This window comes from Trachypithecus francoisi, unplaced genomic scaffold (genome assembly GCF_009764315.1).
Source record: "Trachypithecus francoisi isolate TF-2019V2 unplaced genomic scaffold, Tfra_2.0 Lachesis_group7, whole genome shotgun sequence".
In the NCBI taxonomy this organism is placed as follows: Eukaryota; Metazoa; Chordata; class Mammalia; order Primates; family Cercopithecidae; genus Trachypithecus; species Trachypithecus francoisi.
The window spans coordinates 9,079,923-9,095,143 of NW_022681472.1; the positions used below are offsets into that span (position 1 = coordinate 9,079,923).

The 15,221-nt window shown below is 42.7% G+C and overlaps 1 protein-coding gene across 2 annotated transcripts in view; it reads left to right on the forward strand.

The window, feature by feature from the left end:
* RGS20 (regulator of G protein signaling 20) overlaps positions 1–15,221 on the forward strand; it is an 83,892-nt gene that overhangs the window by 50,335 nt on the left and 18,336 nt on the right. The gene's annotated exons all lie outside the window — the stretch shown is intronic.

Here is a 15,221-nt window from a genome sequence, read left to right on the forward strand (position 1 = left end):
CCAGGCTGGAGTGCAGTGGAATGATTATAGTTCACTGCAGCCTTGACCTCCTGGGCTCAAGCATTCCTCCAACCTCTGCCTCCTGAGTAGCTAAGACTACAGACGTGTGCCATCAGACCAGCTAATTTTTTTATTTGTTTTATTTTTTTTTGAGACAGAGTCTTGCTCTGTCGCCCAGGCTGAAGTGTGGTGGTGCATGTTGGTTTATAGCAACCTCCGCCTACCGGGTTCAAGAGTTTATCCTGCCTCAGCCTCCCAGATAGCTGGAATTACAGGCGCACCACCACGGCCGACTAATTTTCGTATTTTTAGTATAGACAGGGTTTCACCATGTTGACCAGGCTGGTCTCGAACTCCTGACCTCAAGTGATCTACCCACTTCGGCCTCCCAAATTGCTGGGATTACAGGTGTGAGCCACTGTGCCTGGCCTAGTTTTTAAATTTTTTTGTAGAGATGGGGCTCACTATGTTGCTTAGGCTGGTCTTGAACTCCTGGCCTCAAGCAATCCTCCTACCTCTGCCTCCCAAAGCACTGGGATAATAGGCATGAGCCACCATGACCAGTTGCAAGTTCATTTTAAAGTAATTGTTTCATTCTTTTTTGTTGTTGATCTTTTTTCTGCCCTCCTTAGTTTTTACTTACCTCCATCTAGAAACATTAAGATTTCCTTCACTGAACATCTGGGCATCCTACTAAGAGCCAGATGTTATGATGACAATTCAGAATTTCTGCCCAAGTGGTATTGTGAATATGGCAGATTTCAGAACCAGCAGTTCCAGCTCATTCCAGACCACAGAGATGTCTATATGCTCCCATATTCCACATCTAGGCTCAGCAGAGGTCAGCTACAGTTGGTGTTTCTTATAAGCTTCCTTCATAAGGAAGAGGAGATTCTTTTCAACTTTTAAAGCAGTGACTGCAGCTCCAGCCCCACATTTTAACCTGGAGCAATTTTAGACCCTTTTAGCTTCTGGACTGATGTTGCCTCTGCCTATTACTTGGACCGACAGCCAAGCAGGCCCGCTGCTTCCACTCTGCCCATTGATTTACATTGCCATTGCATTTCTGGTTGGAGGTATATTTATCTTGGTTTTGAACTCATCTACATGCTTTTAGGCTTTTCTTATCTGTCATTGCTTTTGCTTGGAACAGAATCAGTGATTAAAGTGAGATCATTGCCCCAGCTTGCCCAGAGTCCCAATCCCATCCTGAATTTGCAGTCAGATATTTCAGGCTGTAGTCTTTAGCTTCTCTGTAACATTCACAATAGCTTTCTGGATGGAAGCGTTGGGTGGAATGGATCAGCAAGACACAGAAACCAGGAGTAAAAAGAAATATGAACCAGAGTTTGGGTAGGGTAATGGTGAGGCCTGCGGCAGGGTTCCCAACAGGGCAAGATTCTGTGCAGGACAACAAAGTTAGAAGTGAAACCGAGGTGGCTGGAGGTGGTGGCTTATGCCTGTAATCCCAGCATTTTGGGAGGCCAAGGTGGGCGGATCACCTGAGGTCAGGAGTAAAAATACAAAATTAGCCGGCATGGTGGCACATGCCTGTAATCCCAGCTACTCAGGAGGCTGAGGCAGGAGAATTGCTTGAACCCGGGAGGCAGAAATTGCGGTGAGCTGAGATCGCGCCATTGCACTCTAGCCTAGGCAACAAGAGTGAAACTCAGTCTCAAAAAAAAATAAGTTAAAATGAAGTAAGATGTTCAAGGTCAGTGTCTAAAGCAGGAAACAGCTAGATTACTAAGGAGTAATCTAGTAGCACTGTGTTCTGACAAAGATGTTACTAATGGAGGCCCTGTGGGAGCCATGATCTACCCAGCCATACTGCCCAAAGGAAAAATACTTCAAGAGCCAAGGCTTATTAAAGCAAAAGTAGGCCGGGCTCAGTGGCTCACACTTGTAATCTCAGCACTTCGGGAGGCAGAGGCAGGAGCCTCGCTTGAGCCCAGGAGTTCGGGACGTAATGAGATCCCACCTCTACGAAAAGAATTTTTTTCGTTCCTGCTACTTGGGAGACTTGGACAGGAGGATTGCTTGAGCTCAGGAGGTTGAAGCTGCAGTGAGCCGTGTTCACACCACTGTACTGCAGCCTGGGCAACAGAGTGAGATTCTGTCTCAAAAAACAAAGAAGAAAATGGATTTGGGATTTGGGTCTCCTCCAGGAGAATTTGTCCTCTCAAATTTTCTTATATTATGGTTTAACTCTTTCAAGGCCCTAAATTATCCTGTGATGGTGGGATCCTACTTCTTAGGGTCTTTGAAGAAGGCTTTTAATTTATGTATTTTTGGATTCTTGGTTCTCCATCAGGAGCTCATCTATGATTCCATATCTTTCTGGAACAGGAACTTGAGTCTTAGGCCTTAAGAGATAAGAGATTTTTTTTAAAAAACACAATACTGGTGTTTCATTGTATTCCCAATGCGTAATTTAATAATGGCTATTTTCAGGATTTGGGCACTATAGGGAAAATAAATAACTATTAATGGAATCTGGCTACCAAATGTGTTCACCAGAAAATAAGAAATAACTACTCTGGGTTGGACACGGTGGCTCACACCTCTAATCCCAGCACTTTGGGAGGCTGAGACAGGCGGATCACTTGAGGTCAGGAATTTGACACCAGCCTGGCTAACATGGTGAAACCCCACCTCTACTAAAAATACAAAAACTAGCCAAGCGTGGTGGTGGGCGCCTGTAATCCCAGCTGCTCTGGGAGGCTGAGGGAGGAGAATTGCTTGAACCCAAGAGGCGGAGGTTACAGTGACCCGAGATCGCATCACTGCACTCCAGTCTGGGTGACAGAGCAAGACTCCAAAAAAAAAAAAAAAAAGAGAGAGAGAGAGAGAGGAGAGAAAGAGAGAGAGAGAGAGAGAGAGAGAAAGAAAGAAAGAAAGAGAACCTCTCTGAGATAATTAGTTAGGTGAAAGCTTTTTTTAAAACTAGTTACTGGTTTCAATCCCAAAATACTAAAAGACTGTGATCAAAACTAAGAGTTTGCCTTGGCTTTTAGTTGAATTTTGAAAGTCCTCTTAAATGTCGAGTTCCTAGGAATTTGGAAAAGCCTTGTTTGAGGATTGTCTCTTGGTTGAGATCTGAAATGTTTAATAAGCTATCAACCTGTATTATTCCCATTTCCTCAGGATGCTTTTTTTGTTTTTTGGGGCGGTTTTTTGAGACAAGGTCTCACTCGGTCACCCAGGCTAGAGTGCAGTGGTGGAATCACAGCTCACTGCAGCCTCAACCTCCTGGGCTCAAACAATCCTCTCACCTCAGCCCGCCGACCGAATAACTGGGACTACAGGCGCGTGCCACCACACCCAGCTAGTTTTTATATTTTTGTGTAGAGATGGGGTTTCTCCATGTTGCCCAGGCTGGTCTCAAATTCCTGAGCTCAAGCGATCCGCCCACCTCATCCTCCTAAAGTGCTGGGATTACAGGCATGAGGCACCGTGTCCAGCCTTCAGGCTGCTTTTGAAATCCCATACATGTTAGCATATGAGGTTGCTAACAATGATTTCACATTCGTCTAAGTTCTGAGCCCTAGGACCGTCAAGTGAAGGCAGCCAGTACCTGGGGGATGATGTGTGTGACTTACATGGTCATTCCAAAGGACAGTAAAATGATGCCCAGCATTCTCTGCCAAAGACAGACTAAAAAAAGGAGAGAAGAACACTGTCAAAAGGCATTGATTCCACATTAGTTAGAAAGGACAAATGGAAATGATATGTGCACAGAGTTCTCCCACAGATATGATGAAGGCAAAGGAGAAGATGTATGAAGCTGGTTTGGCTAATTAGATCCTATACCAATGTCTGAAAAGACTAGTGGAATTAACATATACAGTGATGGCATGTTTTTACAATCTTGTAAATAGGTAGCATTTATTTCAGTGGTATAATAAAAGAATGATTATCTTTTAAACCTGAGAAGAGTTTGCTTAGTAAGGTAAGGGTGACTCAACATCGAGAAATGCATTAATTCACTTCATTATTCAAAGGAGGAAATTGATATGCTCATCTAAATAGATTTTTTAAATCTAAAAGAATTCAACATATTAAAAACTTTATTAAGGAAATTTTCAACCACACATATGTAGAGAGGATGGTATAACAAACCCTGTGTCAGTCAGCTTCAGCAATTATCAAATCAGCATTTGCTTCTTTTTAATATTCGTGTTTTACTAACACTTTTAGTTCCCCTCAGGCTCTTGCATTTCTCCACAGACAGCAGGGTATGGTATAAATGATCACTCCCACCACCAAACACTCCAACATTTAGGAAGGTAGTGAAAGCCATTCCCATCAATTTAGAATTTTTTGGTACAGAGAAGTGAGAGATTGTTAGTAAACTTTTCCAGGAATAGCATGTATTTCTGTACACTTATCGAATCTTTAAATGATTTAAAATGTCAAAATTATAGTACAGTAAACATGAATACAGTCTTAATAATAGTCTCTTCTAATTTAATCTGATAAAAGACTTTCATGTTCGTCTGGGCACGGTGACTCACGCCTGTAATCCCAACACTTTGGGAGGCTAAGGCAGGAAGATCACCTGAGGTCAGGAGTTCGAGACCAGCCTGACCAACATGGAGAAACCCTGTCTCTACTAAAAATACAAAATTAGCCGGGCGTGGTGGCACATGCTTGTAATCCCAGCTACTTGGGAGGCCAAGGCAGGAGAATTGCTTGAACCCGGGAGGCAGAGGTTGCAGTAAGCTGAGATCGCACCATTGCGCTCCAGCCTGGGCAACAAGAGCAAAACTCCGTCTCAAAAAAAAAAAAAAGATTTTCATGTTCAAAAGAAGACAATGTCTTGTATATCTAATCTTTTCAGCAACCATCAAAAAGGTCTAAGTCCATCAATAGGTGAATGGAGAAACAAATAGTGGTACATCCATACAGTGGAATCCTGCTCAGGAATAAAAAGGAATGATCTATTGATATATGCAACAATCTCAAAACAATTGTGCTACATGAAGGAAACCAGACCGAAAAAAAGATGTTGTATGGTTCCCTTTATATAAACATCAAGAAAATGCAAATTAATGGATATAGAGAGAAAGCAGATCTATGAGTACCAAAGGCAGAGGCATAAGAGGGAAGGAACAAAAGAGAAATTCTCAAGAGGCAGGGTTTTGAGAAAACTTTTGAGGATGAGGATGTGTTCACCCTCTTGATTGTGATGATGGCTTCCCAGGTACACATGTCAAAACTTATCAAATTATATACCTTAAACATGTGCAGTTTATTGGATGTCTGTTAGACCTCAATAAAGCTGTTTTTAAAAATGTATACAAGGCCAGAGCTCTCCAGTCTCAAAAATTTTTTTTAAATGTATAAGAACAGCCGGGTGCAGAGGCTCATGCCTGTAATCCCAGCACTTTGGGAGACTGAGGTGGGCAGATCACCTAAAGTCAGGAGCTCACGATCAGCCTGACTCCCATCTCTACTAGAAATACAAAAATTAGCTGGGCGTGGTGGCGGGCGCCTGTAATTCCAGCTACTCGGGAGGCTGAGGCAGAAGAATTGCTTGAACCCAAAAGGTGGAGGTTGCAGTGTGCCAAGATCGCACCATTGCACTCGAGCCTGGGTGACAAGAGCAAAACTACGTATCAAAAAAAAAAAATGCATAATAACAGACTTTGATAGAATTTACCTTTGACTTCTAATGGCTGTATTTGGTCCTCAGAAACCTTATGATGTTCTCTAAGAGTTAGCTCACTCAGTCATTAAAATTCTTCCAGATATTTTACAAACAGATAGGTGTGTATAAACAAATAAAATATGTTAGCTTATGACATAGGGCTAGAGAGTTAAAATTTTTAAAAAGTTTTTAATATTAATAAGTTAGCACAGCTTATTTTATACCACATAAATAGTGAAAGAAAGCCTGCTTGACTTGAAATGTTATCTTCCAGAAACCTCCAACACATAGCATACTTGTCAGCAAAACACTAACAGTCTGCTCATTAAAGAACGTCTTGAAGAAGACAAACGTGCCTAGTACTATTGCTACTTTTCAGTATTTACTCAACTTCCTGGCCAATGAAATAAGACCAGGGTAAGAACAGATACCTTAAAAAGGTACAGGAAGCAAAGAGACTCGTGTGATTATGTAGAGACAGTATGACCATCTAATTAAATAATCAACAGAAAAATTACTGGAACTATAAGAGAATTCAAGATAGTATTCTTAGCCTTCCTATATGCCACAATATCCATTTAGAAAACACAGTTGGGTATCAGGGGAAGATATCATTTATGACCGCAGCAAAAATTGACCTACAAAATATTCAGGAGTAAACCTATCAAAAATGTGCAAGACCTGTTTGAAGAGACCCTTGCCGCACACGTAAGAGGGAATTTAAGTGAACAGATACTTCATGGACTGACTGGGAAGACCCAGTGTGGCCAAGATGTTGGAACAGGACTCTCCTGAGACCTTGGGACAGCACCATGTCACCGTCCTTCCTACTTCTGGAAATTAATTAGGATATGATTTTTTGTTTGTTTGTTTGTTTTGAGACAGAGTCTCACTGTCACCGAGGCTGCAGTGCAGTGGCATGATCTCGGCTCACTGCAACCTCTGCCTCCTGGGTTCAAGTGATTCTCCTGCCTCAGCCTCCAAAATAGCTGAGATTACAGGTGTGTGCCACCACACCCAGCTAATTTTTTTTTGGTATTTTTGGTAGAGACAGGGTTTCACCATGTTGGCCAGGCTGGTCTCGAACTCCTGACCTCAAGTGATCTGCCTGCCTTGGCCTCCCAAGGAATGTTTTTTTTTAATGAGGCAAGTTGCATCCATATCTCATAGAAAATAATACTTACCTGGAGCATCTTTTGTTCAAAACATCTTGGTTTGGAGATTGTGCTGGCTTGTCCTGCGGCCTCAGTGCCCTGAATTGAGTGAATGAAGTGAAACCATGGTTAGGCTGTCTCCTCCACAGGTGAGGTGAAGAGGTTATCCCTGGAGTCACTTGAGCCCAGAGTTTCTGCCTTCAAAGCTGTCTCCCTGTGGTACCCATACAGCATGACTGTGGCTGACCACGTGTCTCTGCCTCCACCTTTAGGCTAAGTGAGCCACACCAGTTCAGTAACCCCAGCGGAGCACTGTGGGTGGTCTCTGAGTATGCTGGGAGCATGGCTTTCACAGTGGATGAAAGAAGAAAGAACAGTAAAGCCCTTTGATGGGTCTTTCTTGTAGTCCTGAAACTTACATGTGAGACTAATTAAGACCAGGTGCTGTGGCTCATGCCGGTAATCCCAGCACTCTGAGAGGCCAAAGTGGGCAGATCACAAGGTCAGGAGTTCGAGACCAGCCTGGCCAGCGTGGTGAAACCCCATCTCTACTAAAAATACAAAAATTAGCTGGGCATGGTGGTGGGCACCTGTAATCTCTGCTACTCGGGAGGCTGAGGCAGGAAAATCATTTGAACCTGAGAGGCAGAGTTTGCAGTGAGCCAAGATCGTGCCATTGCACGCCAGCCTGGGCAACAAAAGTGAAACTCCGTCTCAAAAACAAAAGAAATACCTGTGGCTGGCAAACTGGCTGAATAGGAACAGCTCCGTCTGTAGCTCCCAGTGAGATCAACACAGAAGGTGGGTGATTTCTGCATTTCCAACTGAGGTATCTGGCTCATCTCATTGGGACTGGTTAGACACTGGGCGTAGCCCACGGAGGGCAAGCAGAAGCAGCGTGGGGCGTTGCCTCACCTGGGAAGTGCAAGGGGTCGGGGAACTCTATCAAATTATAAGAGAATTCAATATAGTATTCTTAGCCTTCCTATATGCCAGAATATCTATTTAGAAAACACAGTTGGGTACCCAGGGAAGCCGTAAGAAACTGTGCCTTGAGGGACAGAGCACTCCAACCCAGGTAGTACACTTTTCCCACAGTCTTTGCAACCCACAGACCAGAAGATTTCCTCTAGTGCCTACACCACCAGGGCCCGGGTTTCCAGCACAAAACTGGGCGGCCGTTTGGGCAGACACCGAATTAACTGCAGGAGTTGTTTTTCATACCCCAGTGGTGCCTGGAACACCAGTGACACAGAACCATTCACACCCCTGAAAAGGGGACTGAAGCCAGGGAGCCAAGAGGTCTAGCTCAGTGGATCCCACCCCCACGGAGCCCAGCAAGCTAAGATCCAATGGCTCAAAATTCTTGCTGCCAGCACAGAAGTCTGAAGTCAATATGGGACGCTTGAGCTTGGTAGGGGGAGGGGCGTCCACCATTACTGAGGCTTGAGTAGGTGGTTTTCCCCTCATAGTGTAAACAAAGCCGCCAGGAAGTCTGAACTAGGCGGAGCACACTGCAGCTCAGCAAAGCCACTGTAGCCAGATTGCCTCTCTAGATTCCCCCTCTCTGGGCAGGGTATCTCTGAAAGAAAGGCAGCAGACTCAGTCAGGGGCTTATAGGTAAAACTCCCATCTCCCTGGGACAAAGCACCTCGGGGAAGGGGCAACTGTGGGAGCAGCTTCAGCAGACTTACTGCCTGGCGGCTCTGAAGAGAGCAACAGATCTCCCGCACAGTGCTTGAGCTCTGCTAAGGGACAGACTTGCCTCCTCAAATGGGCCCCTGACCCCCGTGCTTCCTGACTGGGAGACACCTCCCAGCAAGGGTCGATGGACACCTCATACAGGAGAGCTCCAACTGGCATCTGGCGGGTGCCCGTCTGGGACAAACCTTCCAGAGGAAGGAATAGGCAGCAATCTTGGCTCTTCTGCAGCCTTTGCTGGTGATACCCTGGCAAACAGCATCTGGTGTGGACTTCCAGCAAACTCCAGCAGACCTGCAGTAGAGGGGCCTGACTGTTAGAAAGAAAACTAACAAACAGAAAGGAATAGCATCAACATCAACAAAAAGGACGTCCACACAGAACCCCCATCCAAAGATCACCAATATCAAAGATCAAAGATAGATAAATCCATGAAGATGAGGAAAAACCAGCGCAAAAAGGCTGAAAATTCCAAAAACCAGAATGCCTCTTCTATTCCAAAGGATCGCAACTCCTCGCCAGCAAGGGAAGAAAACAGGACAGAGAATGAGTTTAACGAATTGACAGAAGTAGGCTTTAGAAGGTGGGTAATAACAAACTCCTTGGAGCTAAAGGAGCATGTTCTAACCCAAAGAAAGGAAGCTAAGAACCTTGAAAAAAGGTTAAAGGAATTGCTAACTAGAATAACCATTGTAGAGAAGAACATAAATGACCTGATGGAGCTAAAAAACAGCACAAGAACTTTGTGAAGCATACACAAGTATCAATAGCCGAATTGATCAAGCAAAAGAAAGGATATCAGAGACTGGAGATCAACTTAATGAAATAAAGTGTGAAGACAAGATTAGAGAAAAAAGAATGAAAAGGAATGAACAAAGCCTCCAAGAAATATGGGACTATGTGAAAAGACCAAATCTATATTTGATTGGTGTACCTGAAAGTGATGGGGAGAATGGAACTGAGTTGGAAAACACTTTGCAGGATATTATCCAGGAGAACTTCCCCAACCCAGCAAGACAGGCCAACATTCAAATTCAGGAAGTACAGAGAACACCACAAAGATACTCCTCAAGAAGAGCAACCCCAAGACACATAATCATCAGATTCACCAAGGTTGAAATGAAGGAAAAAATGTTAAGGACAGCCAGTGAGAAAGGTCAGGTTACCCACAAAGGGAAGCCCATGAGACTAACAGCGGATCTCTCTGCAGAAACCTTACAAGCCAGAAGAGAGTGGGGTCCGATATTCAACATTTTTTTTTTTTGAGACGGAGTTTTACTCTGTTGCCCAGGCTGGAGTGCAGTGGCATGATCTCGGCTCACTGCAAACTCTGCCTTCGGGTTCATGCCATTCTCCTGCCTCAGCCTCCCGAGTAGCTGGGACTACAGGCACCTGCCACCATGCCCAGCTAATTTTTTGTATTTTTCAGTATAGACGAGGATTCACCGTGTTAGCCAGGATGGTCTTGATCTCCTGACCTCATGATCTGCCTGCCTCAGCCTCCCAAAGTGCTGGGATTACAGGTGTGAGCCACCGTTTCTGGCCAACATTCTTAAAGAAAAGAATTTTCAACCCAGAATTTTATATCCAGCCAAACTATGCTTCGTAAGTGAAGGAGAAATAAAATCCTTTACAGACAAGCAAATGCTGAGAGATTTTGTCACTACCCTGCCCTACAAGAGCTCCTCCTGAAGGAAGCACTGAACATGGAAAGGAAAAACCAGCACCAGCCACGGCAAAAACATACCAAATTGTAAAGACCATCAACACTATGAAGAAATTGCATCAACTAATGGACAAAATAACCAGCTAGCATCATAATGACAGGATCAAATTCACACAAAACAATATTAAACCTAAATGTAAACAAGCTAAATGCCCCAATTAAAAGACACAGACTGGCAAATTGGATAAAGGTCAAGACCCATCGGTGTGCTATATTCAGGAGACCCACCTCAAGTGCAGAGACACACGTAGGCTCAAAATAAAGGCATGGAGGAATATTTACCAAGCAAATGGAAAGCAAAAAGAAGCAAGGGTTGCAATCCTAGTCTCTTATAAAACAGACTTTAAACCAACAATGATCAAAAAAGACAAAGAAGGGCATTACATAATGGTAAAGGGATCAATGCAACAAGAAGAGGTAACTATCCTAAACATATATGCACCCAATACAGAAGCACCCAGATTCATAAATCAAGTTCTTAGAGACCTACAAAGAGACTTAGACTCCCACACAATAATAGTGGGAGATTTTAACACCCCACTGTCAATATTAAGACAGATCAATGAGACAGAAAATTAACAAGGATATTCAGGACTTGAACTCAGCTCTGGTCCAAGTGGACCTAATACACATCTACAGAACTCTCCATCCCAAGTCAACACAATATACATTCTTCTCAGCACCACATGGCACTTATTCTAAAATTGACCACATAATCGAAAGTAAAACACTCCTCAGCAAATGTAAGAGAATGGAAATCATAATAAACAGTCTCTCAGACCACAGTGCAATCAAATTAGAACTCAGGAATAAGAAACTCACTCAAAACTGCACAACTGCATAGAAACTGAACAACTTGCTCCTGAATGACTACTGGGAAAATAATGAAATTAAGGCAGAAATAAATAAGTTCTTTGAAACCAATGAGAACAAAGACACAACATACCAGAATCTCTGGGACACAGTTAAAGCACTGTTTAGAGAGAAATTTATAGCACTAAATGCCCAAAGGAGAAAGCAGGAAAGATCTAGAATGGACACCCTAACATCACAATTAAAAGAACTAGAGAAGCGAGAGCAAACAAATTCAAAAGCTAGCAGGAGACAACAGATAACTAAGATCAGAGCAGAACTGAAGGAGTTACAGACACCAAAAAATCCTTCAAAGAAATCAATGAATCAAGGAGCTGGTTTCTGAAAAGATCAACAAAATAGACCACTAGCCATGAATAAAGAAGAAAAGAGAGAAGAATCAAATAGACACAATAAAAAAATTATAAAGCTGACATCACCACTGATCCCACAGAAATACAAACTATCCTCAGAGAATATTATAAACACCTCTGCACAAATAAACTAGAAAATCTAGAAGAAATGGGTAAATTCCTGGACACGTACACCCTCCCAAGCCTAAACCAGGATGAAGTCGAATCCCTGAATAGGCCAATAACAAGTTCTGAAATTGAGGCAGTAATTAGTAGCTTACCAACCAAAAAAAAAGCCCAGGACCATATGGATTCACAGCCGAATTCTACCAGAGGTACAAAGAGGAGCTGGTACCATTCCAAACAATAGAAACAATAGAAAAAGAGGAACTTGGTTCCAGTAACATCCTGATACCAAAACCTGGCAGAGACACAACAAAAAAAGACTATTTCAGGCCAATATTCCTGATGAACATTAATGCGAACATCCTCAATAAAATACTGGCAAACCAAATCCAGCAGCACATCAAAAAGCTTATCCACCACCATCAAGTCAGCTTCATCCCTAGGATTCAAGGCTAGTTCAATATATGCAAATCAATAAGCACAATCCATCACATAAACAGAACCAATGACAAAAACCACATGATTATCTCAATAGATGCAGAAAAGGCCTTTGATAAAATTCAACACCTCTTCATGCTAAAAACTCTCAATAAACTAGGTATTGATGGAATGTATCTCAAAATAATAAGGGCTATTTATGACGAACCCACAGTCAATATCATATTGAATGGGCAAAAGCTGGAGGCATTCCCTTTGAAAACTGGCACAAGACAAGGATGCCTTCTCTCATCAGTCCTGTTCAACATAGTATTGGAAGTTCTGGCCAGGGCAATCAAGCAAGAGAAAGAAATAAATGGTATTCAAATAGGAAGAGAGAGAGTCAAATTGTCTGTGTTTGCAGATGACATGATTGTATATTTAGAAAACCTCACCATCTCAGCTCAAAATCTCCTTAAGCTGATAAGCAATTTCAGCAAAGTCTCAGGATACAAAATGTGCAAAAATCACAAGCATTCCTATACACCAATAATAGACAAACAGCCAAATCATGACTTAACTCCCATTCACAATTGCTACAAAGAGAATAAAATACTAGGAATATAACTTACAAGGGATGTGAAGGACCTCTTCAAGGAGAACTACAAACCACTGCTCAAGGAAATATGAGAGGACACAAACAAATGGAAAAACATTCCATGCTCACAGACAGGAAGAGTCAATATCCTGAAAATGGCCATACTGCCCAAAGTAATTTATAGATTCAATGCTGTCTCCATCAAGCTACCATTGACTTTCTTCACAAAATTGGAAAAACTACTTTAAATTTCATATGGAACCAAAAAAGAGTTTGTATAGCCAAGACAATCCTAAGCAAAAAGAACAAAGCTGGAGGCATCATGCTACCTGACTTTAAACTATACTACAATGCTACAATAACCAAAACAACGTGGTACTGGTACCAAAACAGATATATAGACCAATGGAACAGAACAGAGGCCTCAGAAATAACGCCACACATCTACAACCATCTGATCTTTGACAAACCTGACAAAAACAAGGAATGAGGAAAGGATTCCCTATTTAATAAATGGTGTTGGGAAAACTGGCTACCATGTGCAGAAAACTGAAATCGGACCCCTTCCTTACACCTTATACAAAAATTAACTCAAGATGGATTAAAGACTTAAACATAAGACCTAAAACCATAAAAACCCTAGAAGAAAACCTAGGCAATACCATTAAGGACATAGGCATGGGCAAAGACTTCGTGACTAAAACACCAAAAGCAATGGCAACAAAAGCAAAAATTGACACATGGGATCTAATTAAAATAACTTCTGCCCAGCAAAAGAAACTATCATCAGAGTGAACAGGCAACCTACAGAATGGGAGAAAATTTTTGCAATCTATCCATCTGATAAAAGGCTAATTATCCAGAATCTACAAGGAACTTAAATTTACAAGAAAATAACAACCCCATCAAAAAGTGGGCAAAGGATATGAATAGACACTTCTCAAAATAAGACATTTATGCAGCCAACAAATATATGAAAAAAAGTTCTTCATCACTGGTCATTAGAGAAATGCAAATCAAAACCACAATGAGATACCATGTTATGCCAGTTGGAATTGTAATCATTAAAAAGTCAGGAAGCAACAGGTGCTGGAGAGGATGTGGGGAAATAGGAACACTTTTATACTGTTGGTGGGAGTGTGAATTAGTTCAACCATTATGAAAGACAGTGTGGCGATTCCTCAAGGATATAGAACCAGAAATACGATTTGACCCAGCAATCCAATTACTGAATATATACCCAAAGGATTAGAAATCATTCTACTATAAAGATACATGCACATGTATGTTTATTGCAGCACTGTTCACAATAGCAAAGACTTAGAACCAACCCAAATGCCCAACAATGATAGACTGGATAAAGAAAATGTGGCACCAATACACCGTGGAATACTATGCAGTCATAAAAAAGGATGAGTTCATGTCCTTTGCAGGAACATGGATGAAGCTAGAAATCATCATTCTCAGCAAACTAACACAAGAACAGAAAACCAGACACCGCATGTTCTCACTCATTAAGTGGGAGTTGAACAATGAGAACACATGGACACAGGGCAGGGAACATCACACACCAGGGCCTGTCAGGGGATGGGGGGCTAGGGGAGAGATAGCATTAGGAGAAATACCTAATGTAGATGACGGGTTGATGGGTGCAGCAAGCCACCATGGCACGTGTATACCTATGTAACAAACCTGCACATTCTGCACATGTATCCCAGAACTTAAAGTATAATTTAAAAAATAAAAATAAATAAAATAATTAGAACAAAGTCCAGTAGTATAGAGGATTAGGTAATAATCAATAGGAACAGACAAATCTAATGTTGAAATAGAATAATAGATCCAGATATTAATTCCAAAGTCCTATTTATGGTTCTTTAATGTGTGTGTCCTTGATATTAGCTTGCAATTAGCTCCATCAAGTGATAGTATCCAACGTATAATGGGGCTTAGCAATTTCTTGCTTCTCTTGCTGATTCTGTATCTCTCTTCTTTCACATTCTTGGAGTCCCCAACAACAGGGCAGAGGCTGAAGGGCACAGCTCTTTTGTGTTGTATGGCTTGGCCTCCACTGAAGTAGGTGAGGGTGACCGTCCCCGGTATGGCAAGACAGGTCTGGGCAGGCCACAGTCTGGCTCTCCTGCCTGGCTTCCTGGGAATAATTGAGCAATTGCTCTATACCAGGCGGGGTTCTGAATGCTTCCACATCCCAATTTCGATCACTTCTGCAAGGTGACGCAGCTAGGAAAGATGTGACTCCGGCCACTGTGGCCTCCAGGACTCCCCTTCTCTTCTGACCTCTCCTCAGTCTGCTGTATTAGCCGGGCCTCCCTTTCCATGTTGACCTCCTCCCATATTTGCGTGTTGGCCTCACGGGCAGCGTTAGGAAGCTGCCACCATCCCTGCCCCGCTTTGGTTCAGGCCACAGGGATGCCTGGAGCTGGGAACGGCCCTGCATAGCACTGCCTGCGGAGTCTTCAGTGCGTGTGCGTTTCTGTCTCCTTTACTGAACTGTGAGCGCCTAAGGCGGGGCCTTCCATCTGCTAGTTTATCCCTGGAATGTATCTCAGTGCTTGGCAGAGGATAAGCATTACATGTTGGATACATTAATTGATCCTAAGATTCTAAGCACTAAATTTTA